This window comes from Lissotriton helveticus, chromosome 10 (genome assembly GCF_964261635.1).
Source record: "Lissotriton helveticus chromosome 10, aLisHel1.1, whole genome shotgun sequence".
In the NCBI taxonomy this organism is placed as follows: Eukaryota; Metazoa; Chordata; class Amphibia; order Caudata; family Salamandridae; genus Lissotriton; species Lissotriton helveticus.
Window position 1 is genome coordinate 127,866,950 of NC_136071.1, and position 25,124 is coordinate 127,892,073.

Genomic DNA, 25,124 nt, shown 5'->3' on the forward strand with positions numbered 1-25,124 from the left:
ATATTCTAATTTAGACATTGCAAACAACTTAAATTGAACAATTAGTGTTTTTTTCAAATGTTTAACAAAACAGGTTTAAAAAAACTCGCTTTCCATCAGGCTTACCATGTCAGAAAGACTATGGGAAACCAAGCATCCTAATCCTAAAGGTGGAAACACCTTCCTATGGGACTACAGGCCGGTCTCTGAATGGCTTATGGGCTCCTGGAGCCAGTCGCAATCCAGCTGTAATGACAGGCCAGTTCAATTCTGACCGGCTGTATGGTAATCAGCTGGTCAGAAATGAAATGGGCTACCTCAGTTGTAAAGCCTTTGACCTAAGGTCGGAGGGTTTACAATAGAGATTGTCATAGGCCCCTTGGTCTCTAAATACATTTATTTTAGCATTAAATTTCAATAATGTTTAATAGCACTTCTAGATTCACCTTTAGTGACAGGATATAGGGGTAATGGGCGGGGTATTATATTAATACCCAGTTAATACTTAATTTTTACCTACTAACTGAAATGTATTTTAGAGGGAAAAATGAATACAACAGTGAAATTTCAAGACATTTAATTTTTAAAACCACAATAATTATGAATAAATATTAATTACAGCGATACACTTTATTTTAGAGTCAGTAACAGGAAACAAAAAAAAACACTTTTAAATTTTTTTATTTGCAATTACTTGACAAATTGGCAGTTTGCGAAAATAGATTTTTGTACAAGCCTTTATTACAATAAATAATATATATATATATTGTTTTAAATGGTAGTAGTTTCCCATGCGTTTAAATGGTGATAATGGTCCTTTTTTTCCGTTGGTACGCAAAGTCAGACTCTCGCTCAGTGACGACTGGGAAACTGACCTTGTTGTTGCATATACAGATTGATACACCCAAGACAGTATAACGGAAAACCACAAATCACTTTTCAAATGTTTACTGTAAACTTTCCACTTATGGAAACAAAGGGGGCTACAATTGGTAGATAAATATGAAATAAAACTTTTACTTATGAAACCAGAACAACGAGCAACGCAGATATTTATATTATTGTAAACACATTAAGATTCTACCTCCTACATATCACGATTTCGTATTCGGTACTCTGAGAGCATAATGGGGTTATACCTCTGCATTTAATACTCAAAAGATTATTAATAACTACATTGGAACCCTTACAGCTTTAGTAAGGTTGCCTCTTCTGTTTGACAGCATTGTAAAGGTATCCATCTGAAGAATTAAACACATAGTACCTATTGGAAAAGGAAACGCATCAAACAAAAATTAATAAGTTAGTCAGTTTGCATATTATTCAGACCAAAACTTTTAACTTTGCTAACTTAAGGGCATAATTACGAGTATGGAGGTGGGAGGGGTGAGGGGGTTCCGCTGTACTGCAGATTACAACTAACAAAGTTTTATCTGTGCCAGTGGAACACCAGCTGCACAAGGGAACAGTGGTACCCTGTCAGTGGTGCAGGAGCCCCACAACACAATATACTGAGCAGGGACTGGCAAAGTCCCGAGCAGCATACTTGGAGTTCTTCCACCACCAGCAATTTCATGGCAGAGACCCACCATGAATAAGCTGGCGCTGCAAGAACTACAGGGCCCCCATGCCCTGGGAATACATTCAGGGGGCACAACATGCCCCCCCCCCCCCCCATGAATATATTTCCCCCAGTTAAAGCACAGCATGGAAGTCACAGTCCATGCCATGCTGGAACTTTTTGCCAGTTCCCACTGCAGTGCACCACCATGGGAATGGCCAAAGAACTGCCAACCATATTACAAGCTGCACATTTCCAACTCGTAATACAGTCGGCGGTGCTTGCGCAGCAAAGGCTGCATTGTGCCGTTGTTGCAGCGCTAAAGTCGTAATCAGGCCCTTAGTCATGTTTAGGAGGTTTTTATAAAATGCCTGTATGAAAGTGCCCCTTTTGTACATAGTTAGCCCCATGATTTGCCTGATAGCTGATGCAACTTTGAAGAGCACTGGGTTCCTGCTAACCAGGTTGCCAGTATTATTTCACAAACATTATGTAAATGCCTAATTGTTCCACAATTGGCAAGGCCCTTTGCACCGCTGTAAGTCCCTAGTAAGGGGTACCTTTTGGTATGTAGGGCATGGGTCCTGAGGAGGGCCCCTTAGAGATGCAGCATGTATTGTCCTGCTATAAGTTTACTAGGTCTCTGAATGTACGCATTAAATTACTTGCTAAACTCACGCATGTGCACAGCACAGCAGTCAGCATTCCAGTCCACTGTACCGAACGGCTCTCCATAGCGGCTGCTGGTACTGCATACTGAATTACATGCCTAGATGCGCTTGTGTACCGGATAGTAGTTAGAATTCTAGTCACTGGCTGCTTTCCAGGGTTTCTGGACTAGACTGTCAATACAAACCACTTCCAGGTTACTTGACCAGCACGTCACACTCGAACTAAAGAGACACTCTGGCGGGAACTTATGCCCGACTGAGTTTCTCATCAAGTACGCTTTTCCTCCCTTCTCCGCCCCTGTCCCCGCAAAGCCCAGATATGTATTGCATGGATACCTTTTTTCAACATTTTTTTTTGCCATTTATTTTAATATACATCCATAATAATATAGTTCAGCAATTAGAGATAGATCACAATACAGCACTTCTTTGGCATATATAAAATTGTCCTGTACTAACTTTAGTTACAATTCGAAGAATACCATAGAGAAGGTTATCCATAAAAGTACTTACACATAAAATCAGTCTCATACGTTCAAGTCTTATTTCACCTGTAAGTTTTAGGAAAAGGTTATTTTGGTAAATGTATACAGTCACATATTATTTGTCAGTCTGTAAATATCAGACAGTTAATAAAAGAAAGCAATACAACTGGTGAATCATACTATGTAATTATCGAACAGCAGTGGAGCTAAGGGTTTTGAATTTGCTAATACGTTAAGCAGGCTGTGTGGGGCGTGTGCATGAGATACGTGGGGCCGGGTGGGCGCTAGACAACCAGTGGGTCATTATACACACATCTGGCCGTAGGTTCGCAGTGTCCCCAAGTTTTATGTTTGAGCTGGGCAGTTTGTGCATTCCCTATCTGGCCATTGTCGTGTGGTACATCAGGGTCTGTTTGCAGTAGCGTTTTTATGAAGGTCAACTCAGTGTTTTTATTTAGGCGTCATATCTTTTGTCATCTTCGCCGCTTGTTTTTGTTCCCCCTTCACTCGCCCCCTCGGTCGCTCCTGTCTCGGTCTGTGTTTTCACATGCCTCCAGTATATGTTACTGGAGGTCAGCAAGGGTGCATTGCCTCAATCCAAGCGCCAAGGAGGGGATTTGAGGTGTAGGGTTCAAAAGTGGGGAAAGGTGGAGGTTGATAGCGGGAGTTGGTGAGTCAGAGGCGAAGGGAGAGTTGTCTTTGTTGGAGTTGCAAGAAGGAAGGGAATTAAGGACAAATTTAGGGGGAGCTCGGTACAGATCAGGGCGGTATGGTAGAAGGAGAGGGGAGGATTGTGTGGAGTCCTGGGAATGTAGGAGGTTAGAGAGGAAAAGAGGGGTGGTGGTTGAGGAGGTCCTGTCGTCGAGAGGAGGTGGCTGTAGGGGAACGGGCATCTGGCAGAGTGAGGGGGGTTGGGAGAAAGAGAAATTGAAGAAAGGAAGTGGTTCTGCTGTGCCCGAGGGAGGGAAATGGAAGGGGTACCAAGGGGGTAGCACAGCATAGTTGGAGGAGAGGGTGGAAGGAGAGAGATGCAATGGGTTGGAGGACAAATCAGGGAGAAAAACGAGGGGAGGAGGGGGTAGAGGAGAGGGGTGATGGAGGAATAAGGGGGAGCGTAGTGAGGGTTAACCTCGGGAGAGGGTTGGAGGAGAGGTGGACTCAAAAGGGGGGTGGCATGTAGGAATATGGGTGAGTAAGATATTGGGGAACCGTGATGGTGCAGATTGGACGAGGAGCGTATTAGTTAGAGGTAAGGCTGAAGTGATGAATGGGAGGGCAAACTGTGAAGGGTGAGGAATAGGAGAGGAGGGCACAGGGGAGGGAAGAGGGCCTGCCTGTGCTTCTCGAGGGTGCACCCTAATGGTATGTAGGGGAGGAGAAAGTGAGTAGTGGGTGGAGCTAGGTGAGGAGTTAGGGGATAACCCAGTCGCAGAGGAGGGGAGTAGGGAGGGGAAGAGGTGGTCAAACAGCGAGAGACAGGAGTCTTTGCCTTGGATCATGACAGTACCGTTATTATAGAGTGAGATAGTGAGGTAGCCATTGAAACGCGCAGAGTGGGACATTTTTAGTTGTCTGCCATGAGGGATAGAGGAGGAGGAGGTGACGTTAAGGAAATTATATAAGCTGGTGGACCAAGAGGGGGTGTCGTGAGTGAAGAAGAAGAAATCTTTTGAGCCTCCCAAGACGACCATTGTAAAATTGATTAACAAAAAGGGAATCAGGGAAACGTTCAATAGTATTATGTTTCAATCGTTTTACTGAAGCTTTCTTCTGGTTGGGAGGATAAATGATTTTGTAGCAATTAATTCCAGTCTTAACTCGAGTGGTAGCCATGTTGGGAAAATTAGCCGGAGGGAGGTGGGGGGGGGGGGGATATGAGAAAGGTGTTACTAGGAAGGCTGTGGTGATGAGAGGTAAGAGGCCAAAAAGGAGGCACATATTCCAGATGTTGGGTGAAGAAATCAGAACTAATGTGTCGTCCGGGAAGTGGGGTGGGTATTTGTGGGGCCCTTCATCTAAGTATGCATGGTGTCACTTGGCACTAGATAAACAAAGGAATAGTTTACATATGAAAGGACCAACTTGACCATTTTCAAAACCATCACAAAGCAAATTTGGTCAAAGTAGAACAGATTATCATGAACACCCAGTGACCACTGGTGATCACTGACTTTAGCATCAGCCTGTAACAGAGGCACATTCGGCACCAAACGTGTTGCATGCCGATAATCTCAACAGACTACTATTGAACCCTAATCTCCTGATTAACATTAACATTAGGGGGAAAGAGCATGGGGTGGAACAAGATCTGACTAACAAGGTTTAAGAATGCACAACAACATCGTCATCATAAAACCACCTCTAGAGGTACTCAGAACAGGGTGCGTAACTCGTACTAAATGGAAAACATTTCCTAGCACCACATGTCCGTATAAGGGCCTGGCGCCCTAAATACCTTGGAGACTCCCAGGCCAACTCGGCAGGGGGCACAGATGCCCTGAATCCATAATCCATAATGTCAAGGCTGCTGCCAAGGCAGTGGGAGTCCTAACTCAAACAAAACGGTCTTCACTGATAAAGTTGTTTAAAAGATGCAGCTGGCACTACTTGCTGCACAGCTGTAGAAGCCCTAAACGGTGCAACTAGCACTACTTGCTGCGCAGCTGTAAAAGGCCTAAACTGTGCAGCTGGCACTACTTGTCGCACAGCTGTAGAAGAGGCAACAGCATCCTCATGATGGTCATGTGGCCTCCTTCACGGCCAGCCTGACGGTCCGCGCTGTGCGGCAAGGTTGGAAAGTTGAACCCAGTTATACAGGGTTGCTTGAGCCACAGATTAAGAAAAGCGGCCACACGCTTGCCTCTGCCACCGGCCCAGCGGATTGCAATTATTTAATCCAGCGTTCAGGCCCCAGCTGTATTCAGCCCAGAAAACTATTTTCCCCGGACCGTCTGTGCAAATTCAACCCCCATCGGGCCAATAGTCCTCCTGCTACAGTGGTCCTCAACTCCTTCACACACACTTAAAATCTCTTTCACCCACAGGACCTCAGGGCAATACAGTCCGGCAATGATAGTAAGTTTGTCCATTATTCCTACCCATCGCCGCGTCTTCAGCACACTCTCTGTCTCAGGGAATCGGATAGCACAGCTCCGGACTGGCGGGGGGGGGGGGGGGGGGTTAGGCCTCACCACTCACGAGCTATTCACTTTATTCAGTGCCCTGGCTATCTGAGCATTGCTGGTACTGGGCATTGGCATTGATTAGTACTGGCACTGAGCCTCACTGGCACTGGTCTCCAATGTTGATCACTGTGGGGCCTGGGTTACAGTCACAGAGCATGGCCGAGCATGGTGGTGTGTATTACAATGTCCCAAATCCGACATCTTAAGGTCAGGCGGCATGGGCTGGTCGTGTTCGCTCAGGCAGGCTGCAGGCAGCGTTTTAGCAGAACGCATATGAGAGTCCAGTTGAGAATGGGCTTAGAGAGTGGTAAACTCGCTGCAATGGAGCGCAGAGGGCAAAATCGGAACAAATAAGGCAGCGCTTCTTCGCCGCCACGCCATTTTGCGGTCAGGTGCCTCAAGATCGCAATCGGGACACCCCTCTCATCGCGCAAAAGTCAGGGAATCTAAGGTAGGCGCCGCTTCTCTTTGGATTGCAATGCGCTCACTTCGCTGGCTTCATGGGGTGTATCCGGATCAGAAGGGAGGGTTGTGGACCGTCTTGAGGTGGATCGGAGTCTGGACATAAAACGGCGGTCGGCATTGCGTCTCCTGGTCCAGCAAAAAGACAGCGGGCAGCCCGTTCCCTCGGGTGAAAAGTGGCGCCGAGCGGCTCATTTGCTGTACCAAGTGTTGCAGTCACCGAATTCACAGGTTTGGCATGATTTCGCGCTCTGCCCCACACTATATTCAGCGCGATTCGGGCTCGGGCCCCTTGCAGAGAGCCAGTCCCAAACTGGTCCGCTTGTCTGGGGGGGCTCTGCCCGCCTGCTCGGAACCCCCCGACCCCCCCCGCAGAAACTGCACGGGAGGCAGAGACCGCAGCGAGAAGTGTTGGAGGGGCCGGGCCCAAGCCCCAGAGCCACCCCCTCCACCCAGGGCAGTTTGTCTTTTCAGAGCAGGGGCAAGAAGGCGAGGGGTGACAGGATCACATAAAGCACTCTATGGCACGATCCCCAGCTTCCGGGTGGATAAATTCAGAGCCTACTGTCCAAATCGCCATATTAGATCGGAAGGGTAAAGGCTGTTAGTAATTAGCCGGTTTAAGAAACTTAGAACAGGCGGCAAAACTGTTGTCCATCTGGCCTCAAAATTATGGAACACCCTACAGGTGGACTTGCGTAATTGCTCCAATCTTATCTTTAGGAAACTCTTGAAAACTGCACTAGGAGTATAATTTCTATCTGCACGTGTTCGCCTGACTTTCCTGTTAAGATAGCACAGAGATACCCCTTCGGGGTTGATTTCTGCGCTTTATAAAACCTATACATACTGGGGGTACTTGGTCTTCCGGGATCTGCGCTTGCTGGCACAGTACAAGAAAGAACTGAAGTCAGCGCACATGGGTGCGTCTAAGCAGCTCCTGCGCAGTCATCTCAGTGACAAAGACGCCAACGACGCCTACCGACACGCAGGGGTACTGCTGATGAAAACTTTCCGGATCCAGTCAGATGCCTGGGGTTAATTCTAAGGTAAGGAATCTATCAGTATGTGTTTCTTTCAGATTCTAATATTTAGGTGGCTCACCCAGACCCTGAAACTAGTTTCTGTAATCTAATGACAAGAAGGACAAAGAAGATGCTGTGCAGATAAGACTCAACGCCCACCAACTTGGCTCCAGCCCTACTGGCCTGTTTCCAGCCCTTGAAGAAATGACAACTGGCCTGCCGTCAGCGACCTCCACCAGCCAGGGAAAGACTGCCTGCCTTTGAAGGAGGCCAGAACTCCAGAGGACAGCCACTCAGTACATAAGAAAGAACTGCAAAGGACTCTGGTGCAGTCCGGATCCGCAATTAATGACCACTTTGCACCTGATGCCTGTGTCCAGGTGGCCAACCGATCCAGAAAAGGTCACCCAGCAATCCTGATTTCAAGTCCAGTGATGGCTCACCCCTCCTGGACTCCACGACGAGGCCTGCAGTGTGAATCCAAATGCTCACCTCGACGGCGACCAACTCTGGTAAGAGAAACCTGACGTCAATGGAAAAACCTATACCCAAAGCCCCTTGGCCTTGAGGAGCTCGTCCAACGGTTTATCTATGACCTACAACATCCCAACTTACCTATCCTGTCACTGGTTTTATCTGTGCAGACTCCAGTCGTCAACTGCAGCCTGTTTTCCAGGGTTTCCATTAAATTGCATTGTGCACACGACTGGGTGTTTTCTCCCTTCACCCGGCCAAGTGTGGAAAAGTGAATTTTGCCATGTTCTGTGTCCCTACGCGTCCTCCATCATATGTTATGTGTGCATGATTAATATGCATATGTTATTCCCCATGTTCGATTAAAGACGCAATTACAGTTGTGTCCACCTCTAGTATGCCAGTTTCCAGTTCTCGTGAATAATACGAGTATTAGGCCTATGTAAAGTTACGTTGCCACGTTTCTCAGTGTGCACGTTAATGCATTGAAAAGTTCCCGTCTCTAGGCCTCAAAAGGGCCCGGACATAAGATTCAGCTCCTGTCTCCCGAAGCCCTCGCTGAGGAGCGACACGGCCCCCACCTGTATCCTCGACCCTTCACTTACTTCCTGCCTCGCAGTGCCCGGTCCGGCCTGGCTCTGCCTTCGAGTCTGCCAAGAGTATGTTATGATTCTAGCTATCAGTCCAGCCCTCCTTCTCTGCATTCCTAAAGCTACTGAATCGCATCAATAGTTTCCGTCATTGTCTAGCCTTTACGGCTCCATGTAAGAGAAATACTGCATTTAACGGTCATTTAATATTCATCACGCACTACATGTAGAATAATGCATGCTCCAGTCTTAGTGTCTGTTAGCCTTTCCCCTCTTGACTTCTAGTTTATATCAACATGTTCCCTAAACATCAGATACTAGATAGGGTTTAGGTACATGTCGCTCCGACCCTCCAGACTTCAGTCTCTGCTCCTAGCACAGAGTTCGTAGCCCCCAGCTTCTCCTAGTAACACGTCATTGCCAGTCTGCGCGCACCACCAGGTTAGAGGTCCCGGCTCCTCAGGTAGCCCCCTCCATGGTTTCCGCCCCATTCATGACATATTCTGTTACGTTTGCATCACATGTCTATGTATACGCCCTGTTACACCCATTTTCACCCTTATCTTTCGCGACTGCTACGCGTCACACCTATTGCTCCACCCACTGCTACGCCTATTGCAATGTAATGCTATGTGTTTGCGTTATGTATATATGCTCATGTATTATTAAAAAGTAGTCCTGTTCCTGTTCCAGACCCATTCCAGATTCTGCCCCCGGCAGCTGCCGGGCCCTGCCATTCTGTTCCCGTGCAGGTTATCCTGTTCCTGTCCTTATGCTATATTAAACCTGCAAAACTCCCACTACCTCGAATCTTGACTTATTTATTGAGCTATCTGTTATTCATTCATCCATTCAAAAATAGGGTATTATTTATTTATTTACCACATAATGGCGCCCGAACAGGGACTTGCCCTTTCCCCACGCGTCGGTGAAGCCACGCCGACCCCCTGCAGTCGTGACGGAACTCTTCTGCGCACCGGCAGATATTTCTGCTTCAAGTATCCCTCAGGCCCACGGAGGAGACGGAGGAGGCGGTCCAGCATCCAGACGAGACGGTGGAGGAACGCGGCGAGTCCCGACCAGAGCCCAAGCCGAGAGTCCAAGGTCCGAGGTATCCGGAGGCCCACCTGTAACTGAAGTCCGAAGTTAGTCGTCCGTCGTCGTAGCAGTCCAGTCCAGTCCGAGGCCTTCCGTTCTTGCTGCCCGGTGAGTACCGTTGCTGGGGTTAGTATCTAGACAGGGTCAATCTAATTGACTCTGGTCCGTGGGTTGGTGGTACACAGACCCACAAACGAAGTGTCCACTTCGGTGGATGCGGGTCCTGATGTGTCTCTTTACGAGACCGGTAAGTTTCGTACTGTTTCAGCAGTGCATCTCGTTTCTGTTCTAGTCAGTTCTGTTCTCGAGAAAATTCATGTGTTCTGTTCTCAGTATTCCAGGTAGTATTCTGTTCGAACTGTTATTTTAAATGTTCTTCATGTATTTTAATGTCGTGGTATGAGTGCGAAGTAATTATCGTGTTTATTGTATAAGTACGTATTGTGTCTCAGTTACAGTTCAGCCATGCCCTTGTTCTCTAAGTTACGTCAGTTAAAAACTAGAAAGGGTCTGCTGGAAGCAGCAGTTCCCGTCCCGCCCAGGGACAGTCCAGGTCACTTTATGTATCAGAAGCATGGCATAAGCGCCATATTATATCTAGATTTATGGGTAGAGTATACTAAAGAGTTGGAAGAAAAGTATAGATGGCCCGTATCAGGTACGTGGGATGCCGAGTGCATCATGAGAGTAGAAGAGGCATTATGGAAAAAGAAAGCCAGACAATCACAGAAAGATGCAATCGAGTTATGGCGCAAAGAATCTCATAAAAGAACAGAAAAAGAAATCAGAAAGTCAGAACTAAGTAGAGAATCCTTAGAGCGAGCCCAAGAAAAAGAATTAATCGAGATAGGTGAACAAGTTAAAACTGAACAGTTAGACAGACAGAGGAATGCCCTTATTAAGGGTATGTATCCTCTTCTTGCCGAAGGCTTGCCAAAAGCGACCCCGGAGGCATCCAGTAATTTCCCGCCACCATTAGTTCCGACCAAGCTACGTCACAAACCGACCGCAGCTGATATTTTCATTTCGTCCTACTTGGACGACACAGTCCCTGAATATGCAAATCCTGTTCCGCCAGTCCCTGTAAATCAGGCACTTCCTGCTCCTCCAGACACCGGGGCACCCCTTGCAGTACCTGCTACGGTACCCCAGGTCCAGCCAACATTTCAATTTCCCACTCTGCCACGAAGAGTATCAGTCGACGATTCTAGTTTAGGGGCCGCAGGAGGAGGTCCTCCCCAAACCCCGCCGCCACACAAGCGTTTAACGTCAGTCGAATTACATGCTCAAGCATCACAGCGTACGCCCAAGTATAAGTCCGTTGCAGAAATCAGGCGAGCCCTTACCGAATGCGGCTATGATCCAGTCCCAGGCGAGGATAATATGGTTTTATATTCAATACGCGTAAGAAAGGTGTCAGAGTATCTAGTTACCCTACCGAATATGAAACAAGATCTAGACAGAATATATCATTTCATCCGTACAGGGGATGATCCAGAAAGTATTAGTGACGCCATGTCTCAAAGGAAAGCGGAGATCCAGCTCATGATACTAAAATTCCTGATCAATTGTCTAATAAGAGAACAAGATTACCCGTCTAAAGATCCGGTCGAAATGAGAACCCTGACAAAGTGGAGTGATAATATAGCCGAGGGTAAGCACAAGACCATCAGTGCTATGGAGAGTATGTACAAGAGAATCCGTAAAGAAATAATAAAGTTACACGAACAACGTAAAGCAGCACAAGTAAGCGAGAAAGAAAGTAACTCTGATACTGAAGAGGTAGACGACGAGAATCCCGCCAGAATAGCGTATGTAGGAAAATCCAGATTTCCAGACCGCCATTTACGCCTAGAACACAAGTCAACTTTCCATCATCTAGCACCAGAACAAGGTTCTCTAGAACAAGTATTTCAAGCTACCGATCATATTCTGAAATCACGAATCGGTTACAGTGAGTTAAGTACCATGCATGAACAAGAACTAGCCCGATCAGCAATCCGATGGATTACTGATTCTACCACTTTTCCAGACGAAATAGTGGCACAAATGTTTCTGAAACTGCCCCCAGCCGAGCAGCGACTGGTGGGTATGTATATGATCCAGCACCTCATTACTCTGTATGAGGGTCAGCATTCTGATCCAGGTCCATTACATGATATCCTGAACGAGTTACTCCAGTATAGATGGAAAGGTCTAGGTACCGATTTAATTAGTGTCATTCTAGAACAGCGCCACAAATATAGAACGTTTCTGAACCCGCATTTTGTTCATGTCTCACCCCCAGAAAGTAAACCATTTTACATAGACAGACAGAATCCGTTACGAGAAGTGCATCCAGTTAAGACAGAGGGTGGTGAAATGCAACGAGTGTTTGTTTACACCCCGATTACAAAGATGGAACTCCTAGAGATGAAAAAATTAATTCCCTGTCATGATAAAGATCCAGCAGGGTTCCATAGAGAATTAAAAGACATGCTCCGTATGGGAGAATACACGTATCCAGATATAATTAAAATGTTAAAGGTTCTGTTGCCCGCAGGGGTGTATGAAAAGCTCAAGGAAAAAGAATGGGAGGTGGGAGAGAAAAAGATAGACTGGGCAGTTCTAGAAGCTGAAGATAAGTCACGTGTACCAGGTACCGGTCTAGGAGATAAATGTAAAGAATTACCAGAATTATTAATTCAAGTTTTACCCAGATTGTTAACAACGAAAAAGGAAGACTGGGATGCAATCTCAGCCTGTAAACAGAAACAAGATGAAGATATTAGTGATTTTTATTCTAGATTTGAGAAATGTTTTAGCATCAACAGTGGCCTCAAGACCAGTAGTGAGTCATACCCTCATCTCTTTGTTACTAAATTAGTCGAGAATTCAAGTCCCCAAGTTAAAAATCGAGTTTTAAAGGTCGAAAGTACCTGGCAAGCTAATACCCCGTCCCAGATGCTCCAGATGCTCCAATATCACCAGAATAGAATCAGAGAAGAGCAAGAACATGAGAGAAAACGTATGAAAGACACGAAAATGAAAGTACTAGTTGCACAATCTGTTCCTCAAGACAGTCAGAAGAGGGGTCCGAATCAAGCCAGTCATCCTGCAGCTCCCGTTAAAGGAAACTGCAATTATTGTAAACAGCCAGGTCATTTTATAAACGAGTGTGCAGTCCTGAAACACAACATAGCTACCGGTAAGACTAAAGAAAGGCCACGTCCACCTAGACAAGAACAAGTTTCACAGACTCCTCAGCCACAGAATGCACCACAGATAGTTACAGTACCGCAGCCTATTGCTGCAACACAGCATGTTACACAGCAGATGTATCAGTATGCACAATCCGAGTATCCAGAGTACCAGCCATATTCATGAAACAGCCTAGAGAGGGAGGTAGGCTTGCCTCTCATCGAGATACCTGTAGATCAAGAAGGTCCCTATGTTCACAGTCAAGTATTAGGGAAAGACAGAAAGTTTTTGATTGATACAGGGGCAAGTAGGACCACAATTAGTCACGCCGAAGTTCCAGGGGCTCCGCTCTCAGGCTCTAGAAATGTTTCCCTTGGATTTTCAGGAAAACCCATAGTTAATGAAATATCAAAACCAGTTACTCTAGAAGTAGGTCCATTGTCCCGTACTACTGATCTGTTACTTACGAAGTCATGTCCAGAAAATCTATTAGGCATTAAAACACTGAAAGAGTTAGGTGCAGTTATATGCTGTTCCCCAGAGGGAATACGTCTGTTCCTACGTGACTTTAAGGGTCACTATGTATTACGTGATTTTGATCCAAGATTGTCTAATGTTCCGCAGCATTTATGGGCGCAAGGTCCAACTGATGTAGGGTACATGCAAATCACACCCCATCGTGTGACTCTCAAGCCAGGTGTAGTGTTACCACGAATCAGACAGTACAGATTGCCACCTGAGGCTGTAGCAGCCTTATCCAAAATTATTGACGAGCTCATCGCTCAAGGAGTAGTTGTAGAAACTGACTCCAATGTATGTAATTCTCCGATCATTCCAGTCATGAAACGTACTGATCCAAATGCACCCCCAGTATATCGATTAGTGATTGACCTACGAGAACTTAATAAATGTATTATTCCTCAGTACCCAGTTGTTCCAGATATCTCTTCCCTATTGACAGCCATTGATTCCGAAGCCACGTTCTTTACTGTAATAGACCTCAAGAACGCATTTTTCAGTGTTCCCATTCATCCAGACAGCCAGTTTCTTTTCGGATTCTGTTTAAATGGAAGGAGCTACCAGTTCACACGCGCTCCTCAAGGTTTCACAGAAAGTCCTAGTATTTACAGTCAAGCACTTAAGAGACAACTTGATAATGTTCACATGCCAACTGACACTGCCCTGCTCCAGTATGTCGATGATCTACTGATCACAGCCCGTTCTGAACGTGACTGCGAGCGAGCGTCACTGACGGTTCTGTATTTCCTTGCCGAGATGGGGCACAAGGTGTCCCCTTCGAAGCTTCAATTCTGTGTCCAGCAAGTGGTCTACTTAGGACACTTACTGTCCAAGAGGGGTAGGCAGTTGACACCAGACCGTATCCAGTTAATAGCGAGTCTTCCTCAGCCCAAGACCCAGAAGGAGGTACGTGCTTTTATCGGCCTTACTTCTTATTGCAGACAATGGATTCCTCAGTATGCATTTCTAGCCAAGCCACTGATACAGTTAACGACACAGGAGGCAGCCGCACCGACTGTTCTCCCTTGGACGTCTGAACATACACTTAGTTTCAACGAGTTAAAGAAAGCTTTATGCCAAGCTCCAGTTCTAGCCACACCGAACTACAGTAAGCCTTTTACACTTTGTCACAGAACGTGAAGGTACAGCATTATCTGTTCTCACCCAAGATCAAGCAGGACAATACAAGCCATGTGCTTATTTTTCGAGCACATTAGATCCCGTAGCCCAGGCTTTGCCTGCGTGCCTCAAGTCAGTTGCAGCCACAGCACTAGCTATCAGACAAAGTGATTCCATAGTATTAGGACACTCCCTGACAGTACAAGTTCCACACTCCGTGGAAGTTCTTTTAAACCGAACACAAACTCAGCACTTGACAATTGCACGTTTAACTGGTTATGAATTGACACTGTTCCAGCCACACATAGAAATCAGACGCTGCAACGTCCTAAATCCTGCTACACTGTTACCATCAGCTAATTCAAATCCGGCCACACACGATTGTGTGGAAGTAGTCAACATTACGACAAAACCAAGACAAGATCTGACAGATATTCCGCTACCAGATCCCGACCTGACACTTTATGTGGATGGTTCATGCATGAGAACAAGTACAGGAGAACCAGTCGCCGCGTATGCAGTGACTACTGACACTGAAGTTATTGAGACACACCGTATTGACACCCTGTCTGCTCAAGCAGCAGAGCTAGTTGCTCTGACTCAAGCCTGCATACATGCCAAGAACCTGAAAGTTAATGTTTACACAGATTCACGTTACGCATTCGGAGTCGTACACGACTTTGGAGTGCTCTGGCAGGAGAGAGGTTTCATGACTTCTCATGGAACCAAGATTCAGCATGGTCTCCTTATTCAAGCTCTGTTAGATGCAATACATTTACCGACATCCATTGCCATCATGAAGTGCAAGGCACACACGAAAGTCACTGACATTATTTCCCAGGGTAACGATCTAGCAGATCGCACAGCCAAGCTCACAGCTCAGACTCCAGACATTCCAGTTAACATGACACATACTCCAGATCCGACTACATGTATGACAGTTAAGGACCCTACTCAAGATGTCATAGATATCCAGTTACATGCTACTCCCGAAGAAATCAAGAAGTGGTCCGAACAAGGAGGGGTCCAGACAGATCAGGGATGGGTGACGAAGGGAAAAGCCACATGGTTTCTCCCCGACTCTATGGTTCAAGTCATTATCAATACCGCACATAGTCCAGCACATTTAGGGGAAAAAGCTATGTTAGACAGTATCCAGAACATTTGGTTCAACAAGCATTTACGAGCTGCAGCCAAGCAGAAAGTCCGTACCTGTATGATATGTTGTCAGTTTAATCCAGGTAAAAGTGTCCCGGTGGAACAAGGGGGATTCCAGCCTCCTGACCACCCTTTTGAAGTCCTCCAGATGGATTACATTCAGATGGAGCGATGTCGAGGTTTCAAGTATGTTCTTGTAGTTGTATGCGCTTTGTCCAGGTGGACAGAGGCATATCCAGTCCCAGATTACACAGCCGCGACCACTGCCAAGCAGCTGGTTCGTGAATTCTTCCCTCGTTATGGACTCCCTAGGGTCGTATATTCTGATAACGGCCAGCCATTCTCATCAGAGTTAATGAAGCACGTTTCCCTTTTGTTAGGGTACCAATGGAAGTTCCATTGTGTACGCCATCCTGAAGCAGCAGGTCTCGTAGAGAGACATAACCAGACCCTGAAAATCCGCATCGCCAAAGTTTGTCAAGAGAAAGGTGTGGACTGGCTAGTAGCTCTGCCAGTCGCCTTGTTTTACATGCGCATGGTCGCACATTCCAGATCAGGTCTGTCCCCGTATGAGGTCGTATTCGGCCGCCCCCCTAACATGTGGGGTACACCCATACCCCGAAGTATTACCGATGTTTCAAGTAATATGCTGACAGATTACCTAGCTTCCTTGATGTCTGCCCTCAACTCTTGTCGTTCACAGGTTGCCGCCGCATTTCCAGACAATACCGAGGTGGCACCGCATGAAATAGTTCCAGGATCCATGGTCTTAGTTCGGAATTTCGATCGATCAAGTCCGCTGGAGCCTCGCTGGAAGGAGCCCCGACAGGTCCTCCTCACCACCCGTACAGCCGTGAAGTTGGAGGGACGCAAAGGCTGGGTGCACCTTTCGCACATAAAGAAATTTTATGGACTGAAACGAGTTTCAAAGAACATTTCCCAGGATTTGAAGGACTGCCAAAGTACTGTTCTCAAGGACTGTCCCGCAAATGACATTGATTCAAAACCCTCCCTGTTAGAGAAAACTCCGCAGCAGGAGTATAAGCTGAAACTACGGTCTAGTAAAATAAGTCAGCCAGTTTGATTGTCTAAGTCCTCCCCTAGGTGAAACGGTTAGACTGTTTCTGACATGTATAAAATAGACCCCCATAGTGAGAGAGTTAGTCAAAACTCAATCCGATGTATCGTTTTTCTAAGTTTTGTTTTATTTCTCAGCATTATGATTTCCTGCACCAGTTATGCATTTTACTTGTATTTTCCAGTTTCTCATGTAAATAAGTCTTCTAATGTTACAGCAGAGCACACGTTTAGTGATCTGCCCCCTCATGAACTCTCTTACCGCCTCGCTATGCGTAATAATTCTTTCATCCGCATGTTACATTATTCACACCAGACCAGCAATGCCACTAATTGTTGGGTGTGTGGTCGACTCCCCCCTTTCCAGACACCGAAGGGAGTTCTGCCACTCTTTCCTTATCCTTTTTCACATAATGGTTCGTGTGGAGCATGGTCCACGTTAACGTCATCCTCAACAGATATGTCTTTTCTAAACAGTACATGCTTTCCAGACAAGCAAGGTCTTCCCCACAGAACCGGGTTAGATCTAGAAAATGAAGTTTACAATTTAGGTAATTATTCTTCGAATTTTATGGTCCTGAATGTTCAGTCTGATACTACTCCAGACTTACCTGCTATTTCAGTACTACCAGTCAAAGGCGAATTATGTGTCCGAAATAATGGTTCAACACATGTAGGACATCGTGATTGTACTACTATTGTCAAGTATAGTGACAGTGGGAAATCTATTTTCAAAGCTTCACGTCATTCATATTTTATTTGTGGTCAAACCGCATATGTTCGTCTGCCCCTCGATTGGGAGGGAACCTGTTACATTGCCTTCCTACTGCCACCAGTTTTCCTAGCCCCATCTGATTATCATAGAAACACACATCTAGTACACATTAGACATAGAAGGGAGATCGAGTCCCCAATTGTCGATTATACTGAAACTACTCTAGAACAGTATCAAGATTTTAATAAAGGATTCTTCTTCTTTTTAGGTCCTGTCCAGAATAGTAAGCTAATCCGTAGGTTAACCAGAACCCTTGAAGCTGTAGTAAATGAGACTACCTCTGCTCTAGGTAACTTAACCGAAGAGCAATCTGCTATGAGATTTGTAGTTTTACAAAATCGTCTCGTCCTTGACGTCATACTGGCCGATAGGGGCGGGGCTTGTAGAGTCATCGGATCTAGTTGCTGCATTTTCATTCCAAATAACGCGCCGTCTGTTTATTCAGCTATAACCAGACTTCATAAAATTGCCCATCTGTTACACCAGAATCCAGGCACCTGGACATGGTCCGGTTGGCTCTGGGGTATAATTTCCGCCTGGGGATGGAAAGTCTTGTCCTTTCTAGGTATTGCAGTAGCGATCATATTCAGCTGCTGCCTCTGTATACAATGTGGACCTGCGATTTGCGGCATTTGTGCTACATCCTGTATTCCTAGTATAACTACTAGTCCCAAGTCCCGTTCTAAATCCCGTTCCAAGACAATTCGAGACGAGCAAATGATACTGTATGAAATGATAGATGGTATCATGAATATTGATGTTTCCTGATGGAAACGTAGTGACAAGGAGGGAATGTGGAAAAGTGAATTTTGCCATGTTCTGTGTCCCTACGCGTCCTCCATCATATGTTATGTGTGCATGATTAATATGCATATGTTATTCCCCATGTTCGATTAAAGACGCAATTACAGTTGTGTCCACCTCTAGTATGCCAGTTTCCAGTTCTCGTGAATAATAAGAGTATTAGGCCTATGTAAAGTTACGTTGCCACGTTTCTCAGTGTGCACGTTAATGCATTGAAAAGTTCCGGTCTCTAGGCCTCAAAAGGGCCCGGACATAAGATTCAGCTCCTGTCTCCCGAAGCCCTCGCTGAGGAGCGACACGGCCCCCACCTGTATCCTCGACCCTTCACTTACTTCCTGCCTCGCAGTGCCCGGTCCGGCCTGGCTCTGCCTTCGAGTCTGCCAAGAGTATGTTATGATTCTAGCTATCAGTCCAGCCCTCCTTCTCTGCATTCCTAAAGCTACTGAATCGCATCAATAGTTTCCGTCATTGTCTAGCCTTTACGGCTCCATGTAAGAGAAATACTGCATTTAACGGTCATTTAATATTCTTCATCACGCACTACATGTAGAATAATGCATGCTCCAGTCTTAGTGTCTGTTAGCCTTTCCCCTCTTGACTTCTAGTTTATATCAACATGTTCCCTAAACATCAGATACTAGATAGGGTTTAGGTACATGTCGCTCCGACCCTCCAGACTTCAGTCTCTGCTCCTAGCACAGAGTTCGTAGCCCCCAGCTTCTCCTAGTAACACGTCATTGCCAGTCTGCGCGCACCACCAGGTTAGAGGTCCCGGCTCCTCAGGTAGCCCCCTCCATGGTTTCCGCCCCATTCATGACATATTCTGTTACGTTTGCATCACATGTCTATGTATACGCCCTGTTACACCCATTTTCACCCTTATCTTTCGCGACTGCTACGCGTCACACCTATTGCTCCACCCACTGCTACGCCTATTGCAATGTAATGCTATGTGTTTGCGTTATGTATATATGCTCATGTATTGTTATTAAAAAGTAGTCCTGTTCCTGTTCCAGACCCATTCCAGATTCTGCCCCCGGCAGCTGCCGGGCCCTGCCATTCTGTTCCCGTGCAGGTTATCCTGTTCCTGTCCTTATGCTATATTAAACCTGCAAAACTCCCACTACCTCGAATCTTGACTCTTATTTATTGAGCTATCTGTTATTCATTCATCCATTCAAAAATAGGGTATTATTTATTTATTTACCACACAAGTCCGGGCCGCTGGTGGTGTAATATTTGTGCTGCCTTGGGTCCCCCATGCTTGCATAAAAACTCCAAAGCTTCAAATACCCCAGAGTCTCCATTGGTTAACATTGGGCCTGATCTTCAAATTTGACCCCTGCACCCGGCTGCCGCTGTGCAGCTGGTGGTGCAGTGTTTGTCCTTAGATGAACCTTGCCCTCTGCTCACCCAGCATCCCAAAGACTGGATTTGGTGACTGTTAGATTTGGGGGTCTCTGGTTGGCACAGGTAAGAACTTGTGACAAGCAGGAACCCTCTCCTCTAGTCAGGGCATGGGACTTACTCATTCAAATAACCCCTGCTCACCCTCTAGGTTGCGTGGCGCGAGCAGACAAGGCTAATCTCGGAGTGTTATTGGTTAAGCATTTGTAATCACACACAGTAGCTCCGTGACAACACCACACCAGGGTTTGTATGAAAAATAGGTGTTATATCAGCAAGACTTAGTACAAGACCCAGATAACGTTTCTAAATCAGCCCACAAGATTATTTAGGCAAAAAGAGTTTTTAGTAAGGCGTAATTTCAGAGTCTGTGCGCAGCGTACTTCTAAACTCGGCCCGACGGTGAAGCCAACAGAGTCTGGGGCGCTCAGAGGACGTTTCGGTCCTGTGCGCTTTGAATACAGCGTACGATGCGGGCACAGTACCTTTTGCTTGGGGGGAGTTAGTCACGGACGATGCGTTGCTGCGCCAAGCGGCTCACGCAGCGGTGCCCTCCTTGTCGTGTTGAGAGTCACGGCTCGTAGGCTCTAGGTCGCGTTACTAGGAGGGGGGGATGCTTTGTGGATTCGGGGCACTTCGTTGAGGCGTCCGCGCCATACCTGGAGTGGGGGCGCTGGAGGCTCGGTGTGGAGCGGCAGTACGCTTCGTAGGTACGGGTCGTACCCAGCCGCTCTACGCGCAGTAGCCTATGGAAAGCAGCAGGAGGTGCATCGATCAGACCGATGCAAAGGGGGGAGAACAAAGCCCAAAAAGCGGAGTCCGGGCCGTACGTTGTGAGCTACGGCTGAAAGGGCGACAGTCTCGTTGCTCGGGCCAGGCCGGTCCAGACGTTGCGAGCTACGGCTCGGAGTGCGGCAGTCGCGTTGCTTGGGCCCAGCCGGTCCAGACGTTGCGAGCTACAGCTCAAAGTGATGCAGAAGTCTCGTTAGTCGGGCCGGGCAGGTCCATTCGTTGCGAGCTATGGCTCGAAAAGGGTGCAGAAGTCGCATTGCTCGGGCCGGACATGTGGGCACAGGGTTCTCAGAGTGTGCAGTAGTTTGGCATGAGGCGCGCACACAGTTCTCTCCTTTAGCGCTGCGGGATAAGGCAGCGCCCTCAGCAGTTCTTCTCCAGGTCGTTAGAGTCCACTGGTCCTGGGACTCTGTTCAGGGGGCAAGCTCACACACAAGCCCTTGGAGAGCTTTGAAACACAAGTCTTTAAAAGTAAATAGTCTTTGCAGGTTCTTCCTTTCCTTCAGCAGCAAGGCAACCACTGCAGGCCAATCTCCCAGAACAGAGACAGTAGTCCTCCTTCAACTTTCTTGGTTCCTTCTACTTAGGCAGAGGTTTCGTCTTGGTTCAAGCAGGGTCGGATTTCTTAGGAGCAGGGCTCCTATCTTTATACCCAAAATCCTTTGTTCTTTCAGGCCAGGGGGGCCTTTGCCTAATCCAGTCCGTACCTTGAGCACTTTGTTTTGCAGACTCTGGCTTCTTCTTTCAGTGTGCAGGGCAGGGAGATCAGAGACTCCCCAGGAGGGGGAGCCAGCATTGTGGATGACAAGTACAGTCCAGGAGTACTCTGTTGACAGTCTCCCCTCTCTCCTTACAAGGTGCAGGGCAGAGACATCAGACGCTACACAGGAGGTGGAGCCAGCATTGTGGTGGCAGAGCACAGCCCTATTCAGAGCCCAGGGGCACTCCTCCCACCTATCCTGGTGTAATCTCTCTATTCACCACCTGGCAGCCCCAGCCGGTCTCTTGGAATCCCCCAGCCCTGTCACACACAGAAACCAGACAGCAGATACATATCAGAGCAGAGGCAGGCTGAAATGGTTAGGCAAGCAAATACCAGCTTTCTAAAAGTGATATTTGCAAACACAGGATATTAAAATAAACTTTACTAAAAGATGTATTTTATTATTCTGAGTTCAGTCATACTAAACTTTACTTTCTACCATGTTCCCTGAGTCGGTTAGGAATGTAGGATGTAACAATTCCAACAGCCCATTCTGGCCTATGAGAACAGGTAGCCTTGCAATAGTGAAAAACGAAAATGGCTGTAATTCACCATTAGGACATGCCACACACATCAGGGCTTGTTATACCTTATGCTTACAATGCACCGTGCCCTTGGGCCTACCATAGAGGTGACTAATATGAAGTTCAGGGAAGGTTTAGGGACTGGCAAGTGGGTGCACTTGTGCAGTCACCATGACAGTACCAGACTGCACACAGGTTCTGCAATGGCAGACCCTAGACACATTTTACAAGGCTGCTTCTGTGGGTGGCACAACCAGGAATGCAAGCCCACTAGCAGCATTTGGATGCACAAGCCCTGGCACTCCTGGTGCACTTTACTAGGGCCTGACAGTAAATCAAATAAGCCAATCATGGAAACCAATCAACATAGATACTTTCTATAGGGAGCACTTGCACTGTGATACTGATTGGCAGTGGCATAGTGCTCCGAGCAGCTAACACCAACAAAACACATGAGGCACAGTAACAAAAATGGAAGGGAGACACATGCCAATGGTGCCAGGTCTAACATTTACTTACCTGCGAAACCCAATTAATTTTCTTCCATAAGTTAACATAGCAATTACTGAAAATTGCAAGAGTGTCCATTTGAAACTGTACATAATTCCTATTTAAAAACACTTAACTTTTCGCAAAGATCTTTGTTTTACAATAAATCTTGAAAGAAGCTTATACAAAATTGGCTTTGGATTCCCTTTGAGTCGTGTTTTAATTTATTGGTCATTGTATGCACAACAAATATCTTATACTCTATGTTAGGCCTATGGCTGCTCGCCCACACTACCGCAAGAAAACAAGTTACTTACCTGTAACTTTAGTTATCCAGTATTGGAAGCTTTCATAGATTCACATGCCTGAATCATTCCCAGTCGTCAACACGGGAGTCTCCGGTACAAAAAAATAGCAATGCTTAGTAGTATAGCAAACTGAAAAGAGACCTAGGCCCATTTCCCTTTTGCAACCCATAACCTTCGTTATGTAAAAGAGACCAAACTTGTCCCTGAACCAAACACTCCTGAGAACCTTTTGCCCCTCAGATTTTCATGCACTTGTGCCAATAACACCTTTTGTGCTTAATCCGAGGTGAGCCTCTCAAGGGGAGGAGGGTGGGTTGCATGTGAATCTATGAAAGCTTCCAATACTGGAGAACTACAGTTGCAGGTAAGCAACTTGTGTTCTTACTCCTGTATTGGAGCTTTCATAGATTCACATGCCTGGATCAGAATAGCGAGCAGTAGAATAAGGGACTTTTCTTTTATTTTTAGACTCCATGCAGACCTGGTATAGCTATGCAAGACATCATTTATCTATACAAATTGATTATGGAATTCTGCATATTAGAAATGTAACCACTCACTAAACATAATAAAAACTGTGCATTTGTATCCAAGAAACCAGGACGGAGGGATGAAAAGAGGGCTCACCGTTACTGGATAAGGTTTCTCAGCACCGCTTCTCCCACCACCACATCTCTTCCTGTGGCTGCATCCAAGCAGTAATGCCTGGTGAAGGTGTGTGTACTCTTCAAGGTCGCTGACCTGCAGATATCCTGGATCGGTACTCCCGCAAACAAAGCAGTGGAGGTGGACACTGCTCTTGTCGAATGGGCACGAACTTGTGCATTTAAAGGCTTTCCAGCTGTCTGATGACAATACTCTATCGCACTGGAAATCCATCTGACAATTCCTTTTTTTGATAAGGGAAGCCCTTCCTGGGTGTGCTGAAGGCAACAAACAGTTGTGAAGATTTGCGGAAGGGTTTTGTCTTTTGTAAATAGAATTTGAGACAGCGTTGGACATCCAGCAAGTGGAGAGCTCTTTCCGCTGCGGTTGTTGGTTGAGGAAAGAACCGTTTGAGCATTAGTGGCTCATTTAAATGAAAGTCAATTGGAACTTTTGGAATACATTTTGGATTAGTCCCGAGTATCATTCTATCCTCTTGAAATTGTAAGAAAGGGTCTTGAATCGTGAGAGCCTGTAATTCCCCCACTCTCCTGGCTATAGTGAGCGCTATGAGAAGCAGAACTTTCCATGATAGAAATTTAGGATCTGCCCTGTGTATTGGCTTGAAGGGCTGTTTCATTACTTGAGAAAGAATAATGTTCAACTGCCAGAGAGGTGGTGGAGGCTTTACTGGAGGAAAAACCCGGAATAATCCTTTCATGAATTGTTGGATGACTCTTGCAGACCACATAGTTGGTCCTGAGGAAGTCCTCCTGTAGAGTGATATTGCAGCTAAATGTACCTTTATCGATGCATGAGCCAAAAGTAAAATGTATGGAATAATCTCATGCGCTGCCAAATTCAGAGGATGAATGTTACATCTTTGGCACCACAGACGGAATCTTTCCCATTTCATTCTGTGGGTCTTGTTCGTACTCTCCGCTCTGGCTTTTGATAGGATGTCTTTGCATTCCTCTGAGATCTTTATATGGTGAAACTTACAGTGCTCAGGAGCCAGGCCGCTAAGTGCAATAATTTCGGATCTGGATGTAGCACTTGTCCCTGGGACAAAGTCAGAAGCCCCTGTATTGGCCAGAGGCGAATCGGATGGACCTCCGACAGTAGAGGAAGCTCTGTGAACCAGTGCTGCCTGGGCCACCATGGGGCTATCAGGATCACCCGGCACGGCTCCTTCTTGATCTTCATAAGAACTCGTGGCAGGAGGGGAATTGTAAGAAAGGCGTAAGCAAAGACGCCTGACCATGCCATCAAAAACGCATTCCCGCAGGATCCCCGTTGGGGAAGCCAGCTTGCGAAGAACCAGCATTTCCCGTTCTCTTCTGTTGCGAAGAGGTCTACTGTTGGTTCTCCCCCATCTTTGGACGATGTTGTCTAGAACCCCTTGGTCAATCTCACATTCGTGGCAGGTAGATTTGAGCCTGCGGAGTGTATCTGCTTGGAAGTTCTGGTCCCCTGGGAGATGTTCCGCTGTTATGGATATCTTGTGTTGCAGTGCCCATTCCCATATTCTATGGGCCTTTTGCGACAGGGAGAGTGATCTTGTTCCTCCTTGTTTGTTAAAGTAATGCATAGCTGTTGTGTCGTCCGTTCTTACTAACACAGTTGATATTATTTTTGGTAGGAACGCCAGCAATGCCAAGCGGACGGCTCTGAGTTCCAATAAGTTTATATGCATCTTCTGCTCGTGCAACTTCCAGCGGCTGCTGACTTTAAGGTCCTGAAGGAAGGCTCCCCATCCTTCTAGGGACGCATGTGTAGTAATTATCAGTGGGGCTGGCTCTGTGAGGAATGAAAGGCCCCGCGAGATGTTCCGCTCTTGGGGCCACCATTTCACCGCTTGAACCATGTTCGGCGTTACCTTGACTATGTCTTCGAAGGATCCCTATGCTCGAAGCCATTGTATATCTAGCTGCTCTCGCAACGGACGCATCCTTAACCTGCAGCAAGGTACGAGGGGAATGCAAGATGACATTGTTCCCAGCAATGACTTGTACTTGCATACTGAAAGGCACT

General features: G+C 46.6%; 1 long non-coding RNA gene across 1 annotated transcript in view; it reads right to left on the reverse strand.

Moving 5' to 3' along the window:
- Nucleotides 1-645: 645 nt before the first annotated feature.
- Nucleotides 646-25,124, reverse strand: part of LOC144786005 (uncharacterized) — a 90,398-nt gene continuing 65,919 nt past the window's right edge. The window contains exons 3-4 of the long non-coding RNA XR_013602073.1: nt 2,725-2,762; nt 646-1,243 (exon numbers count right to left, since the gene is read on the reverse strand). This is a non-coding gene — a long non-coding RNA (uncharacterized LOC144786005). The remainder of the gene's footprint in view (nt 1,244-2,724; nt 2,763-25,124) is intronic.